Source organism: Notamacropus eugenii, chromosome 3 (genome assembly GCF_028372415.1).
Source record: "Notamacropus eugenii isolate mMacEug1 chromosome 3, mMacEug1.pri_v2, whole genome shotgun sequence".
NCBI classification, from domain to species: Eukaryota; Metazoa; Chordata; class Mammalia; order Diprotodontia; family Macropodidae; genus Notamacropus; species Notamacropus eugenii.
The window spans coordinates 238975507-238992628 of record NC_092874.1 but is presented as its reverse complement, the minus strand read 5'-3'; the positions used below and the strand labels follow the sequence as shown (position 1 = coordinate 238992628).

The window sequence follows — 17122 nt, the reverse complement described above, 5'->3', positions numbered from 1 at the left end:
CAGTAAGAGAAATGATTATTTTTTTCTTATATTAATAACCAGTTACTCAATCAGACTAAAGTCTTTTCCATTTCCTCATCCAGAAATCAACCATTGTGGGAAATCTTGGGCAAGAGTTATACCCAACCAGGCAGGCCAAGATCTAATCAAAGAAAGTAAAGAAATTCTAAGTTTAAGTGAATTGTGTTTAGTCAAACTGGTTTGGGATAGAAGTGGATTCCCTCTTTGATATGGATATTGCTAAGTAGTTTTAACTAAGAGTGGGAGATCAGTGTTACATCCCCCCCAAACCCTCATTGGAATAAGACCATTTCTCTTTATAATATTCATTCTCTCATTATTTATTAACCAATCAGAGTTGATTTCCACTCTCAGGTGCATCCCCTTTTCAAAAGGCTTTATAAATAATGAAGGTTTGACAGGCTAGTTCTCTTTGCTCACCAAGGAGAAACAATGAACTTATTTTGTTGACTGCTTTCTAGATGTAGTTAATAAAATTGATTATAATTTACCCAGAAACTCTGTCTCTTGGAAATTTTCAATCATCACATCAGTTAGTTATTATGTCCAATATTGTAAGGTATGTTACCTAGAGAGATATAAACGGGTGTGTTGTGTGAGGTCCATAGGAACAGGTTGTTACTGACAAGGGGATGCAGAGACAGTCTTGTGGAGGAGGCAGCATTTAAACTGGGCTTTAATAGATAAGTAACAGTTCAGCATGTGGGGAAAGAGAGCATAGGCCCAGACTCATGCAACTGTAGAATTGGAAAGGGTCTCAGAGGCTACTTATTTAGTTGAGCTCTTTTTGTGGAGGAACAGAACGCCCTCCCCCCACCATTAGTCATTTAGCTTCATCATGAATATCTCCAGTGAGATGTCTAGTTCTTCTTCTGAGTCAGTCCATTCAACTTTTGCATTGTTCTCATGGGTAGGAAGTTTATTCTTTCCTCCCATCTAAATTTTACTCTCTGTAACTTCACCACATCATTTCTAATCTTGTCTTCTGGGACCAAACAGAACAAATCTCATACCTTTTCTTTATAAAATCCTGTTAAATACTAAAGACAGCTAAGTACTCATATATTGGCTGTGTGATCCTGGGCAAGCCACTTAATCTATCTCAGTTTTCTCTTCTGAAAAATGGGGACAATAATAACATCTGCATCCCAGGGTTGTTGTGAGGATAAAATGAAAGATATGTGAAGGACTTTGCAAACCTTAGAACATTATTTAAATGTTAGCACTCCTCCTCCTCCTTCTTCTCAATCTCATTCTCCTCTTCCCCCTCATATGCCATGGTCTCTTCATCACCAAAACAACTATCTCCCCCCCGCCCCCACGATCCAGCTTGTCAATGGACTTTCTGAAATAGTGCCCAGAAATAAAAACTTTAAAAAGTAATCATGTATATATATAACCCTTTAAGATTTGCAAAGCACTGTATATGTTATCTCATTTGATCCCCACAGCAGCCATAGGAAGTAGATGCCTATATTATTATCATTTTACAGATGAGGAAACTGAAGCTAGGAGAAGTTAAGTGACTTGCCTAGGGTCACACAGCTAGTAAGTGTCTGAGGCCAGATTTAAACTTAAAACTTCCTGACTCCGAGCACAGCACTCTTACCCACTGGGGAACCTAGCTGCCACAACAACAACCATATAGCAACAACAATCTCAACAACCAATACTCTAGATGTGATCTGACCAAGGCATACTACAGATCCATTACATCTCTTGTTCTGGATACTATACCTCTATTAATGTAGCCCATGATTACAGTGCACTATTAACCAATATTGAACTTATTGTCCATTAAAAGTCATGTTTTTTCCATACAAATGATTTTTTTTGGTTGTATCTCCTCTATTCTGTACTTGAAAAATCTATTTTTTTTTTACATTCCAAGTATGGGATCCTTATACTGATAAAGTAGCATATTACTTGATTTAATTAAATTCATTTCAATGAACATTTATTAAACTTCTGCCATGTGTAAGGTACTACGTTGTGAACTGGGGATATAAATACAAAAATTTTAAAAAATCCCTGCCCTCAGATTATATTCTATTGGGTTCATTCCATTATTCTACACTACTGAGAAACTTTTACATCTTGACTTTAAATTAATGAAAGAAAAATCATTTATTAAGTGTTTACTACGTGCCAGATATAGTGTTAAACACTGGGAGTACAGTTAAAAAAAAGACAGTCACTGCTTTCAGTGACTCTAATGTAGGAGAGTTCATCTGCAGGATGGAAAGAAAAGCCTGAAGGTCCTAAGGGTTCAACTATAGGGCAGATGGAGTTCTTAGGATACTTCAGGGTATTTTCCCCTTAAGAGTAGCCATTATATATAAAGAGTCAAAGATCAGAGTAGAGAGAGGATTCTGGCATGCAAGAGGATAAGGGTGCAATGTCTTTCCAGGAGGGGAAAACGATAAGAAGGCATTGGCCAAAAGGTTGGATGATGAACTCTGGGACTGTATCAGTAAGCACCCCAACATACACAGGGGGGCTTGCTATCACAGGTTCTTAGATCAGCATTCATAAAACGAAAGGCAACTTTTGAAGGGTTAACAATCACTTTAATCAAGCATATGTATAAATCCTTTAACCAAGCACATATATCATTCACCTCTTTCAGGGGAGTCAACACCCTGAACTTCAAAGAAAATACAGGGAAATTAAAGATCAACAGACATGGCTTTCTCTGCCTGAATTCAACAGACAGTGTGACCCCAACTCTCTGACCATAATTACTAGAGAGGGAAGCATGACATCTGAGTTCTCAAAGCCAGGGGGCTCCTTAGCAGGTTCCCAGAGTCCTCATCTGGCCAAACAAAACATTTCCAGTCAGTAAGCCCCCAAATTAAACCTCACCCTCAGAGTATTTATACACTTTTTAGAGTCAGAAGGCATCACATCCCTTGAGAACCAGTGCTTCATTAACAAAAGGTGTGGACCTTCTTAAAAATCTTTCCAGGCCTGACAATGGGTGGGAAATATCCTCCCCAGTCATATTCAAAGAGAGGCATTATACTTCTTAATTATACTAAAACAAAAACAGCAAAAGATCCTATTTTACTTGCCATTACAGGGGCACAGAAGGGGGAAGTACAAATTGGGCACTAGTACTAGCTGGGGCCCTCTGGGCACACCTTATAGAGTTTGGGGCAGCTTTTTGGCCCATTTTGTTAAGTCTTGTGCTCTCTTTTATGTCATTTAAACAATTTTGTAATTTATTTTTAGTTTTCAACATTCATTTCCACAAGATTTTGAGTTCCAAATTTTCTCTTCATCTCTCCCCTCCACTCAGCCCAAGACAGCATGCATTTTGATTACCCCTTCCCCCCAATCTGCCCTCCTTTCTATCATACCCCCTCCCTTCTCTTATGTCCATCCCCTCTATTTTCTTCTAGGACAAGATAGATTTCTATACCCCATTGTCTGTATATCTTATTTCACAGTTGCATGTAAAAATAATTTTTAACATTTGTTTTTAAAACTTTTGAGTTCCAACTTCTCTCCCTTTCTCCCTTCCCATCTATCTCCAATGAGACGGTAAGCAGTTCGATGTATATTACACATGTGTAATTATGCAGAAGACTTCCATAAAAGTCATGTTGTGAAAGATTAACTGTATTTCCCTCCATCCTATCTTGCCCCCATTTATTCTATTCTCTCTTTTGACCCTATCCCTCCTCAAAAGTATTTCCTTCCAATTATGCCCTCCTCCCATTTACCTCCCTTCTATCATTTCCCTACCCTTCTCCCCTACTTTCCTGTAGTGTTAGATAGATTATCATTCCAAAATGAGTATGCATGTTATTCCTTCCTTAAGCCAAATGTGATGACAGTGAGCTTCACTCTCCCCCCTCTCACCTCCCCCTCTTCCCTTCCATTGAAAAATCTTTTTCTTGCCTCTTTTATGTGAGGGATAATTTGCCCCATTCCATTTCTTCCTTTCTCCTCCCAATATATTACTCTCTCACCCCTGAATTTCATTTTTTTAGATATCATCCCTTCCTATTCAACTCACCCTATGCCTTCTGTCTATATGTATATAATCCCTTCAACTAACCTAGTACTGAGAAAAGTCTCAAGAGTTATAAATATTATCTTTCCATGTAGGAATGTAAACAGTTCAACTTTAGTAAGTCCCTTATAATTTCTCTTTCCTGCTTAGCTTTTCATGCTTCTCTTGATTCTTGTGTTTGAAAATCAAATTTTCTATTCAATTCTTGTCTTTTCATCAAGAATTCTTAAAAGTCCTCTATTTCATTGAATGACTATTTATTCCCCTGAAGTACAGTTTGCTGGGTAGCTGATTCTTGGTTTTAATCCTAGTTTCTTTGACTTCTGGAATATCCTATTCCAAGCCCTTTGATCCCTTAATGTAGAAGCTGCTATATCTTCTGTTATCCTGGTTGTATTTCCACAATAATGGAATTGTTTCTTTCTGGCTGCTTGTAATTTTTTCTCTTTGAACTGGAAACTCTGGAATTTGGCTACAATATTCCTAGGAGTTTTGCTTTAGGGATCTCTTTGGTGATTGGTGGATTCTTTCAATATTTATTTTACTCTCTGATTCTAGAATATCAGGGCAGTTTTCCTTGATAATTTCTTGAAAGATGATATCTAGGCTTTTTTTTTAGAACATAGCTTTCAGGTAGTCCCATGATTTTTAAATTGTCTCTCCTGGATCTATTTTCAAGGTGATTTGTTTTTCCAATGAGATATTTCACATTTTCTGCTTTTTCTTCATTCCTTTGGTTTTGCTTTATAATTTCTTGATTTTTCATAATGTCATTAGGTTCCATCTGCTCCATTCTATTCTTTAAGGAATAATTTTCTTCAGTGAACTTTTGGATCTCCTTTTCCACCTGATGAATTCTGCTTTTTAGGGCATTTTTCTCTGCATTGGTTTTTGGATCTCTTTTGTCATTTGGATTAGTCTATTTTTTACAGTGTTATTTTCTTTGGTGTTTTTTGGGATCTCCTTTAGCAAGCAGTTGACCCATTTTTCACGATTTTCTTGCATCACTCTCATTTCTCTTCCCAAGTTTTGCTTTACTTCTCTTACTTGATTTTCAAAATCTCTTTTGAGCTCTTCCATGGCCTTAGACCAATTCATATCTTTCTTGGAGGCTTTGGATGGAGGCACTTTGACTTTGTTTTCTTCTGTTTGCATGTTTTGGTCTTCCTTGTCACCAAAGTAACATTCTATGGTCTGAATTTTTTTCTGGTTTTTGCTCATTTCCCCAGCCAGTTACTTGACTTTTGAGCTGTTTGTCAAGGTGGGGGTGGGGGATATGCTGTCAGTCGCTTGATTTCTCCACAATCTGTGGGCCTAGAGCTCCAGAAACAATCTCTGTCTGTGCCCCTGCTGCTGCTGTGGCTGCTGTGAGTTCCTCCACCCTTTTCCCCCTCCGCTGCCCTGGGGCTGAGGCCAGATCACTCCACTCTCCCACACTGGTCCCACAGGCTTTTTCCACTCACCTTCCAATTTGTCCTTGGTGTTTTGGGGTCCTGAAGTTTGGCAACTGCCACAGGCATGAGAGATTTAGTCTCTCCAAGGCCTGCTCAGGTCCTCTCTGTGCACTCGCAGCCCATGCTGGACTGTCTCCTGCCTCCTGTGTGGCTCAATAGACACTTCCTGGCAACCTTCCAGGCTGTCTTGGGCTGGAGATTTGCTTCACTCCATCATTCTGTGGGTTCTGCAGCTCCAGAATTTGTTTAGAGTCATTTTTTACAGGCATTTGGCTGGGCTTGGGGGCAGCGCTCTAGAAAGTGAGTGCTGTTACCACCATCTTGGCTCCACCCCCTCTTTTATGTCATTTACAAATTTGATGAACATGACATTTATGCCTTCATCCAAGTTACTGATTAAAATGTTTGAACAGTAAAGGGTCTAGAAGAGTTCCCTGGGTCATTTCACTAGATACGTTAGATCTTTCCCTGTTGACATTGACTTGCTAAATGAATAGTCTTTGAGTCTAATCATTTAAACCAGTTCTTAATCCACATAGCTTAGATAGTATGATAGGGTTTGTCAAAGGTTTTGCCTTAGGTGCAGCTAGGTGGTGAAGTGGATTGACCACCTGACCTGGAGTGAAAAAGACCTGAGTTCACATCCAGTTTCAGAAACTTTTACTAACTGTATGATCCTGGGCATGTCACTTAACCTTGGTTGCCTCAGTTTCCTCATCTGCAAAATGAGTTGGAGAAGGAAATGGCAAACCACTCTAGTAAGCCACTTAACCTGTTTGATTCAGTTTCCTCATCTGTAAAAGGAGCTGGAGAAGGAAATGACAAACCACTTCAGTATCTTTGCCAAGAAAACCACAAAAGTGCTTAGGAAGATTTGGATATGACTGAACAACAACAAAATAAACTTTAGTTCTTGAGTACTTTTTAGCCCCATAACAACCCTGTGGGGCAAGCAATACAAGAATTATATTCCTATTTTATAAATAAAAAAATCCAAAACTTGATGGTATAAGTGACTTTTATTTGGGCCACTGTGTAGCTCTTTCAATGATTTTAACTTGTCCCCTGACATAAAAATATCCTTTTAACATAAATATTTTGAATTGATCATGAGAATCAATAGAATAGATATAAATATATTTCAAAATCAGTATAGTTCCTACTGGGAAGGAATAGAGAGAGGAAAGGCAATATGTGCCAAGCCTAGAGGCCTGTATTGGGCTACCCGAGTCTTTCCTACCTCACCTCCGAGGTCTTCGGCTGGCCACGCCGGATGCACGTATGAGAGAAAGGACGTTCCAGAGTCGAACAAGGGTTGAGCTTTATTACAGGGTTTCGGTTACAAGTGCAGGGGAGGTCTTCCTTAGGAGGAAGAGGGGGAGATTTCCTAAGGAGGCTAAGCTTAAGGGATTGGAAGTAGAAGTACAAGCGGGGAGAGAGGGGGAGGGGAGAGAGGAAAGAAAAGAAGCGGAGCCCTACTGTCCTCTTTGGCTCCTCACGTGCTAAGAGAGAGCTTTCAGGCTTCCTCAATCCTACTTAACCTTCAGCAGCATAGTTTGCATCTAAATACCGTGCTGTTAGATAACAATAGTGTGCCCAGATCCGGGACGACCTCGAGGTCAGGGAGACTCCACCCATCACGTATCTCCGGGGGAGAGGCGGAAATACCCGAGCTAGCCGAGCTAGCTCAGTCTAACCTTCTCGAATCCCCTCTGTTCATGGAGGGCCTCGTAAGACTCTAAGATTTAGAAGTCCCACTTTTACCCGCCCGAGACCGTCCACACGGAATTGAGCTTCCAATCCCAACAAATATGGACTGATATTATATTTTCTGCATAATTTCCTGCAAGACCCAGAAGAAACAGGACAGGCATTTCTATTTGTAAATTTGATTTTTCATTAAGTTTGTTTTTTGATCTTAAAAAGGTAGAGATAAAGTTTAGTGTTAAATAAAAGTTTACATCAAAGTTAATGACAAATGTAATAATGAGTAAAATTGTTAATATGTTTCCTGGAAATCAAGCATTAATTATAAGCCAAGAATATTAATAAAAAACTGGAATATTTTTTAATATATTCAAGTTAAGTGCTCCTAGTACCAATTTAGGAAAGAAGAAAAGGGAGAAAGTTGTCAAGTTTGTGGCCAGGAGGGAAGACTCAGTTCTCATTCAAGCCTCCAATGGCATCTCTTCCCCCTACCCTCTCAGATCAGGACAGGAAATATACTTGATAAATAAACCTTTGTATTTTCAGTATTTATTAAGTGTAAATGCAGCTACTTTTTAAATGAATGAAATTGACAGCATTACTTCCAAAATGACAAAGAAGAAAAAGAGTTGGCTTTTCATAGAATTATAGAATTGGAGCTCCCCTTCCCCCATTTTGTAGACAAAGAAACTGAGGATCACAGAAGTTGTGACATCCTCAACATCTCAAAGCTAGTTGGTGGAAACTAGTTAGTGGTGGAATCTCTAAGACTTTTGGACAAATCTCAGTTAAGTTCTCTCTTTTGACCCAATCCCTCAGAAATTTGAACTTCATAACTTTAACTTTACAGACAAATTAAGAAAAAACAACTTCCTGGGCTTGAAAGTTTATCATTGGCTCACTAGGACTCTACAACCCTGCCCACATTTACTCAGTGTTCTCAGCTCCCTCCTTCCTACATCAGTTTCCTCTTACTGATCCCTATAGCAGGAGGCCAAATGAACAAGATGCACAAGGCTGCCATCAGTCCCATCGGTTCCCTCCCAGACACTCAAAATGCCTGGTTTCCTTTAGAAATAGAGCACACGGTTGTGAGCTGATTTCTGGAACTGAAAAAAAAAATGAAAAACAACTCTCTTAATATAAATATAGTTTATATTTAACATATTTAATATATATGTGACATATATGTCTTAAAAAAACCAAATGTTTTACTACAAACTTAATACCACGCATCAATGCAACAAATTGAACATTTGTAATGGCAGGAGAGTGGCCAATGAGAATCTAGTCCTAATCATAGTGATGATAATTATGATGATGACAGCAACAATTAGCATTTATATAGTGGGTTAAGGCTTGCAATATGCCTTGCATTTGTTATCTTAATTGGTGCACATGCAGAGGACTCGCTGATGTATTCTTTCAAACGAACTTCAGAGTATGTGCAGACATCCTACAACTGTCTCTTTCTGCTTGCCTGTGTGGTGAAAAAAGGACTTTTGATTGTTTGCTGAGTTAGAATTGAAAGGGTGTCCCCATGATTGAGTTAGGAGAACTGGGGGACTTAGTCTTTTTCTGCCTGATCTTTGAGGATCTTGTCAGTTCTGACTCAGCAGCCAATCAAAAAAAAAATTCTGTATTCCTCCATTTACCAAAAAGTAAGTAGACATTGAACACTTACAGTCAACATAGTCCCACAGTGGTTCCCCTTTCCCCTGTGATCTCTCTTCATTCCTTTGCTACTCTTTGTTCTAGTGTTATATAATATATTACAAGGCATGAACAATTATTTGTGTCATGTTGTGTGGACAATAAATTGAAAGTCAATTCAATCTGGAATAAAGTGTTATTATTGCCTATTGAAGAGACAGGCACTAGATAGAGAAGTGGGTGTGTGTGTTTGTCCTTCATTTCAGAAGAAGACCATGCTATCAGAGAAATAATGACATGACTTGCACTTGACTTTGTTTTTAGTGAGGGAGAGCTGTGCAAGGTCACAAGCCTCACTTCTCCTGTAGAGCCATCTGAATCCTTGTTGCTGAAGACTATACCATCAGAGAAATGATGACATCCCCACACCAGAAAGCCAAATCCATCATAGCAATCAAGAAGTCAATACACATTGTGTTCATCCTTTGTTGCTGAAGAAGACTATACCATCAGAGAAATGATGACATGACTTGCACTTGACTTTGTTTTGAGTGAGGGAGAGCTGTGCAAGGTCACAAGCCTCACTTCCCCTGTAGAGCCATCTGAATCCAGTGACCAGATATTCATCAGGATGACTGGAGATGACCCAAGATGAGGCATTTGGGGTTAAGTGACTTGCCCAAGGTCACACAGCTAGTGAGTGTCAAGTGTCTGAGGTGAGATTTGAACGCAGGTCCTCCTGTCTCCTGCACTGGTGCTCTATCCACTGCATCACCTAGCTGTCCCAAGGTAGAGAAGTGACTGAACAATGAACTCTCCTCAGGAACTCCCAAACCCAATGGTGCTTCCTGAGACCATTTTCTAAGTCAGCCCAGGGTGATAAATATGAGAAATAAAAGCAGTAGGAAAGATCTGTAATTTGAATCCATAAATTAACTCAATTATTGTTATTGACAAGCCTGAAGCACAGATTTTACAGAGAGGAATGTTCTCTCTCTCTCTGGGAAACTTTATGGAGGACCTTCCTCTCCTTTATCCTCTCCTTCTTTTCATTGCTACTCATAAAGTTATTCTACCATCAAATCTATGTTGTACTTATATAACATGGTATAGATACCTATTACATGTAAGGAGAGAATCCCTGCCATATTTTAATTTTTAAGTATTTTTACTTTGTTCTAGTTTTTCTTGTTGCCTTCTTTAAATGTTGAGCTCTGTTTTCTTCATTCTATTTCTCATGGTATCAACTATTTGGGTATAGTTGTTCACTTTTTACTCCAAACAATTCTTATTTCAAGTATTCTAATTTCATTTAAAAAATTTACTGTTTCAGCTCTTTCTTCATTTCTCATATAAATTCTTAGAGACCTTGCAGATGATCCATATTTTTTGGAGTTTGTATAGTTATTTCAGTTATTTTCTTCCTCTAGCATTTTATCTGGGGATTTCTGTAGCCTATAGTGTTTACTATGAGAATGTTGATTATATGTAGAACCCCAATTCTTGAATTAGGACTTTATGCCAGAGTCAGACTCTGCTTCTCTTGCATTATTATATGAGGTACTTAGGACCACTAGCCCTTCCTGGTGAAGCTCTTAGCTATAATACCAGGGCTTAATCATGCCTCAGCTATAAGCCATTTGCTGCCTTACGGACTCTGAGTGGGAAACCTTCTTTCATTGCCCTGGCCTCAAATCTCAGTTCTGGCTTGAGGTCAAGAGTTAGATGAAGCATTGGCACCAAGTCCTGAACACTGTGTTAGTCTAGAATGCCCCTCTGTCTTCTGTGGTCTTTCCAACCAGTAGTGTTGACCATGTCAATTTACTTACTCAGAAATCCTACTCAATGTTTGTGACTTCAGGCCTTGATCCCTGAAAGGAAACCTGGACTAGATCATTTGACTTCAGTCTGGTCTCCTGGACCATCCCTCAACTCCTAATTATTCCCACACTGCCAGTTTCCCTGTTTAGTAACCTAGTTGAGGTCTATGACTCAAGCTTTAGCCCCAGACCTTGGTCCCTGCAGAGCTGGTGTGGATTTGAAGCTGATCTCTTTGGGAGTCCCAGGCCATGAACACATTAGTGTTGGCCTGATTTCCTTGCACTCTCCTATCAGAAACTTCAAATTCAGGAGTTACCCTTAGGTCCTATCTCCTTGTGTTGTCTCTTATGGAACAGAAGATCTCAGCGGTATTTTTCACTGATTCTAACAAACATTCTGTTTGGAACTTTTATTCATTGTTAATAGGTATTCTGTCCTGGAGCTGCATCTGCTTAGAACCCTTCATGCCACTGTCTTAACCAGAAGTTGACAGCTCTGTTGAAAAAGACAACTTTAAATAATCTGTTAAAAATTTATTTGAAAAATTATTTTTCTCCATTTTTTGTTTTGGTTATTTTTACAGTCTTGTTGCCAACAATTTAAATGTTAGTCCACTCTAGCCCTGTCTCATTTATTTTAAATCACAGATGTTCCTATATTGTCACTTTAATTCTATTATCTTACATCTCAAATGCCAGAATACCTAGGCTAGTTTGCAAGTATGATTTTATTGAATCTTCTATGTAAATATAGAGCTGACTAGAAACATGTCCTTCAAAAATAGCTTTGGCAAATAAGAAACTGCTTCAATTCAAATGTTCTTCCAATCCTTACTTATCATCCTTACAATGAGATGGCAATAAAATGGAAGTCAAAGCAAGGTAGTAGAAGCTGCATCGTATTTTTAAAAATTTTAAATATTTATTTAGCTTCCTGAATTTAAAATTCCACCTAAATACATGAATATCATAATAACTAAGGAAAAGTGGTTAAAAAAAGACTTGATCCTTTTTTGTAGTTTTAGAATAACATTTCATCCCTTTGTTTAGTTTTGTGCTTTCTCAGAGGGAATACAGTATCTCTAGGCTAAGACTCTTCCTTGCATTTATATAGGATTTAAAAGTTTACAAAGGATTTTACAGTATATTGTGTCTTTTGATTTTTACAACATCTTTGTATGATAGATGGGAGTAAAATTCACATTATACAGAGGAGGACACTGAGACTCAGAATACTTGAATGACTTTAACGTGTTAACACAGTAGGAATGTGAAGCTGGATTTGAATTCAGGTCTTTCAGATTTCAAATTCAGTGTTCTATTCATTATACCATGCTGCTCCTCTTGATTTCTCACTTTAATAGCCTAGAAAAGTGGCAAATCACTCTTTCCTGGAAGTAGTGGAGTAGGAGGAGCAAAGGGAGTTGATGGAAGTTACTAATATTAGAGCTCTCTAGATGGATCTGTGACACATAGGATAATAGAATCTTATTGGTAGAAAAAAGGCAGCTGGGTATCTCAGTGGATAGAGTGTTGGGTCTGGAGTCAGGAGGACCTGAGTTCAAAACTAGCCTCAGACACTTACTAGCTGCATGACCCTGGGTAAGTCACTTAATCCTGTCTGCCTCACTTCCTCATCTATAAAGTGAGCTGAAGAAGGAAATGGCAAATCACTCCAGTATCTTTGCCAAGAAAACCCCAAGTGGGGTCACAAGAGAGTTGGATGTGACTGAATGACTCAACAATCAAGTGGCAGAGAAGACCCTAAATACCATTTAATAGAATTCCTCTACCTGAAATGTGGTAGATGCTTATTTAATAGATGCTTATTAAATATCTGTGTAGACAGGGCAGAGAGAAACCTGATTGTCATCTGTTGGTGGAGGGAAATGGAGCAAAGTCCTTCTGGTTTTCTCCAACCCGTCCAGCCTTTGGAATCTGCAAGGAAGAGAGAAGCCCGACATTAAAATGTTAATGTTGAAAGCAGTTTCTTCATTGTGGTGTATATTAAAATGAATCCTTCCCAGTCTAACTAAGGAATCTCAAGTCTATACCTCCTTGAACAAGCAAGTTATGTTTGGTGCAATAATTTTGCCTTTGAATAAAGTCTGTACCTGGCTTAGAGAATCCCTATGAGTAAGAAAAGCAATAGCTGAATGACTTCATGGGGAATAAGAAATTAAGGTAGATTGCATCCTGGATGTTTTCCAGTTTTACAGGACATCTAGAATCAGATGTGATTAATGACTGTTGCTGCCATACCTGGTATCTGCATTTCAAGAAAGTATCTTTTTAGACCATCTTTAAGATACTAGAGGTCACCACTGAGAAATTCTCAGACTTGGGTTTAGAGCACACAGAACTACTCTGGATGGCTTTATTTATATTTGCATCATTCTTGCACCCCGGTCATACCCCATGTGGCTTAAATATGGGGACAGGGGAAGGCAAGGGACAAACATTTCTTAAGCACTTACTGTGTGCTAAGTCCTTCACAACTATTTTCTCATTTGATCTTCACAACCACCCAGTAAGGCAGGTGCTATTTTTATTCTCATTTTACAGTTAGAGAAGCTCAGACAGGCTAAGTGACTTGCCCAAGGTCACAATGCTAGTAAGTGGCTATGGTTGGATTTGAACTCAGATTTTCTCTATCCATTGTGCCAGACAGAGTCCCTGACTTCGAGTCACCCAGTCTATGAAACAGCTGTACACATGAACAGGTAGTTGGGGAATGTGTATCACTTCCACCACTTACATAAATATGGAGAGGTACCTTTTATTATGCCAAATGAGTAACAAGTTGGTAGCCAGGAATATCTGCCTTTTGCCCCATGCTTGAGCTCTTAGGAGGGCTAGAGTTGGATTTAATAGTATATTTTCTTATAGAAAAAGTGATAAATGGTGCTTAGATGTAGTTGAAGCAATACTATTATTTCTATGGATGTATCTTGCATATTTTCATTAACTGGTTTAAAAACACATAACATAGGGAAAACAGTCTTACAAATATAATGTTATAGTGGGCTTTTTAAATTTTTAATCACTCAAAAATCAATCAGTAATAGCTAGGTGGCACAGTGGATAAAGCACCTGCCTTTGAGTCAGGAGGAACCTCAGTTCAAATCCAACCTCAGATACTTCCTAGCTGCGTGACCCTAGGCAAATCACTTAACTCCAATTGTCTCTAAAATAGAAAAGAAATCAACCAATACACATTTATTACATGCTTGCTCTGTGTCAGGACTTGTGAATGCAAAGACAAGAAAGCAAAGAGGCCATATTCTCAACAATCTTACACTGTACTGGTAAAACAACATGTATATATGTAAGCAAAAACATGATGCAATAAGTACAAAGTAATTTGTAGGCGGTGAAAACAAGCAGCTGGGGAGGTGAATAGGAAAGATCTCATACATGAGGTAGAACTAGAGTTGAACTTTGAATGAAACTAGGGATTTTAAGAGATGGAGGTAAGGAGTAGGACCTTCCGGGAATAGGGGACACTCTGTGCAAAGAGAAAGAAATGGGAGATGGAATGTCACATATGCTGAACAACAGGTAGACTAGTCTGATTGGACTATGCAGTACATGAAATGGAATGATGGATAATAAGCCTGAAGAAGTAGGCAGAATCAGCTTACAAAGGGTTTTGAATGTTAAAAAGAGCAATTTATCTTTTATCTTAGAGGGTACAGGGGTGACTCGATATTAGGGTAGGGTCTGGTTATTGCAAAATGATGTTGGTCAAGGCATTAATATGATGGATATTTCTAGAGTATGCTATAGCTATGTTGCAAATTAGACTTTTGTTGTGTGTATTGTTAATGTATTTTTGCTTAATTTGAAGATCTTTCCCACCCATTAATAGGCCTATGTGATCTGCTTAAATCACATGGAAGCCTAAGTCATATGTGACAGTAGGAGGAGTTTGCTGAATGGGTAGAACAGGAAGGGTGGAGCAGAGCTGGGAGGAAGTCAGTGAGAGCAGTTAGAATGGAGGGAGAGAGAGGACACAGGCAGGCAGACACTAGGATTGTGAGTGTTTGCTTGTGGAAAGGCCCCCAGCAGGGGAAGGGGGGAAGACTTGGGAATGATGGTATCCCCTGCAGCGATAATGTGTATTGACTTCTTGGTTATCATGACGGATTTGACTTTCTGGTGTTGGAATAAATGTTTTCTTCTGCCTTCTAAAAAAAAAACATTAGCTATATGAATACCCATGTGGAAAAATCAAAATTGGGAAATTCATGGCAAACAAGTCCAGGGCAAAGAATTATGGGAAGATATATGGGGCATGTCTTTGGTTACTAATTTGTCAGTTTTTCATGTAGATTCCCCAATGTGGCCCTCACCATGCTAGAATGTGAGTGCAATGTACATGCCAATAGACTAGTAAAAATTGCTGCTCAACATATTGCCCTTACTCTAACACCAACTGATGATCTGGTACTAGCAAAATAGGTCCATCAAATGGCCAGTCATTTGGGGTCCAGGTCACACACCAGTAGGCACAAGACCAAGGTATTAGTATCTCTCATTCATTGTTAAAAAAAGTAGCAGAGGAATGTTATATATGTCAATTGGAAACAGAACAAACCATTCCTTGGGTAGCAATTGGAGAGGTAGAGAGGGGCAGAGTACCAGCCCAAATTGGGAAATAGATTATATTGGACCCCTACCCCAAAATAAAGGATGCAAATTTATATGTCCTTGTGTTGACACCTATTCAGGCTTACTAGTGGCTTGTCCCTATAAGAATGTGACACAGAAAAATACCTGTAAAACTCTAAATGTCATAAGACTGTATTTAGACTGACCTCAAAGCAGATTCAAAGTGACTATGGGTCATATTTCAAAGGTAATGAAATGGGATATTATGTATTAAACAATAGAGAATGGATATATCATTCTATATTACCCATAAGCATCTGGGTTAATTGAAAGAATGAATGGATTATTGAAAGAACAGTGACAGAAGTTAAATTCTAATAATTCTTATCAACGTTGGAAAGATAATTTGCTTTCTGCTTTATGTAATTTGAATAATAGTCCATTGGGAAGAAATACACCTCTAGCCAGAATGATGATCTCAAATATACAAATTAGAAAACAATAAATACATAAGATCCCAAATATTGAGTATAGGACTGTGAGGCCAGATGCCCCAGCACCATATCCAGGGACGTCTGTTTCAGCAGGATATGAATTACATTGTTTAAAGGACTTTTGGTTGGACAGAAAAGAAATAAGAAAAATCTCTCCTGGAATATGTATAAAAATCCCTAAAAATAATTTTGGACAGATATCTGAATCAGGATTAGCAGCTCAAGGAGTACATGTATGAATGATAGAATATAATTATCAAGGAGAAATTATTATGACATTCCACAGTTTAGGTGAAGAACCCATACAGTTTTGTAAAATAATAGAATAGTTCAAGTGATTATTATTCCTTGTGAAACAACACCCATTGTGAAAACTGACCCTCCTTCAGAAATAACTAGCAGAGGAACTGAAGGGTTGGATTCTACCAATAGAATAAAAGTGAGAGCTAAAGTATGAGTAAAATGAAAATCAGAAGGTGTTCCAAAGGCTGTGGAAATTATAGTACATAGAAAAGATAATACTGTACCTGTTGTTTATTCAGGAGAAGATGATTAACACATTACACCCTTAACTCATATATTCTACTGTGAATGAGTGATGATAGTGAGTTCATGTACTTCAGAAGCACTGCTGACCCTATATCTACCCTGCTTCTGGTTGTTGTCTCCTTGTTTCTTTTTGGCTTCTTGTTTGTTAAATTTGTTTGCTGGATCTGTTTCCTACAGGCTTAATACCCTCTGAATGCAGATGCCTGATCACTTAAGCCAGATGTCACTCTATGTCCACAACTGTGATGTGTCACCCCTGGGCCTGCTGTCAACTGAGCTCCAGATGTCAGCTAAAGAACTGACCACTTGAATGGGACTTCTTGGAATAGGGACATCTCTAAGTCCAATTTCAGCAGGAAATAGCTAAATAGAAGAAGAGACCTTTGCCCCTTGCCCCAAGATTTTAGATTCCATTTGTTCATAGGGAGAATGATGGGGTGCTTGTGCTCAAGTGTCACCCTAAGATATTGTTTCATGTGTTTATTTCATGTGATTCCTGTAATATTGTTGTAAAGTTCTGTTGACACCAATTGCTCCATTGACTTATGTACCAGATAAGAAAGATCTTGAGGCCAAATGTATTGTTAATGTATTTTTGCTTAATTTGAAGACCTTTCCCACCCATTAATAGGCCCATGTGACCTGCTTAAATCACATGGAAGCCTAAGTCATATGTGGTGGGAGGAGCTGGGTGAATGGGTGGAGCAGAGCTGGGAGGAAGTTGATGAGAGCAGTTAGAGTAGAGGGAGGCAGAGGACATAGGCAGCCAGACAGCTAGGACTATGTTTG

At 38.7% G+C, this 17122-nt stretch overlaps 1 long non-coding RNA gene across 1 annotated transcript in view; it reads left to right on the top strand.

The window, feature by feature from the left end:
- Positions 1–16910, top strand: part of LOC140534328 (uncharacterized) — a 37733-nt gene extending 20823 nt beyond the window's left edge. Inside the window, exon 3 of the long non-coding RNA XR_011977250.1 lies at positions 16511–16910. This is a non-coding gene — a long non-coding RNA (uncharacterized lncRNA). The remainder of the gene's footprint in view (positions 1–16510) is intronic.
- Positions 16911–17122: the final 212 nt, after the last annotated feature.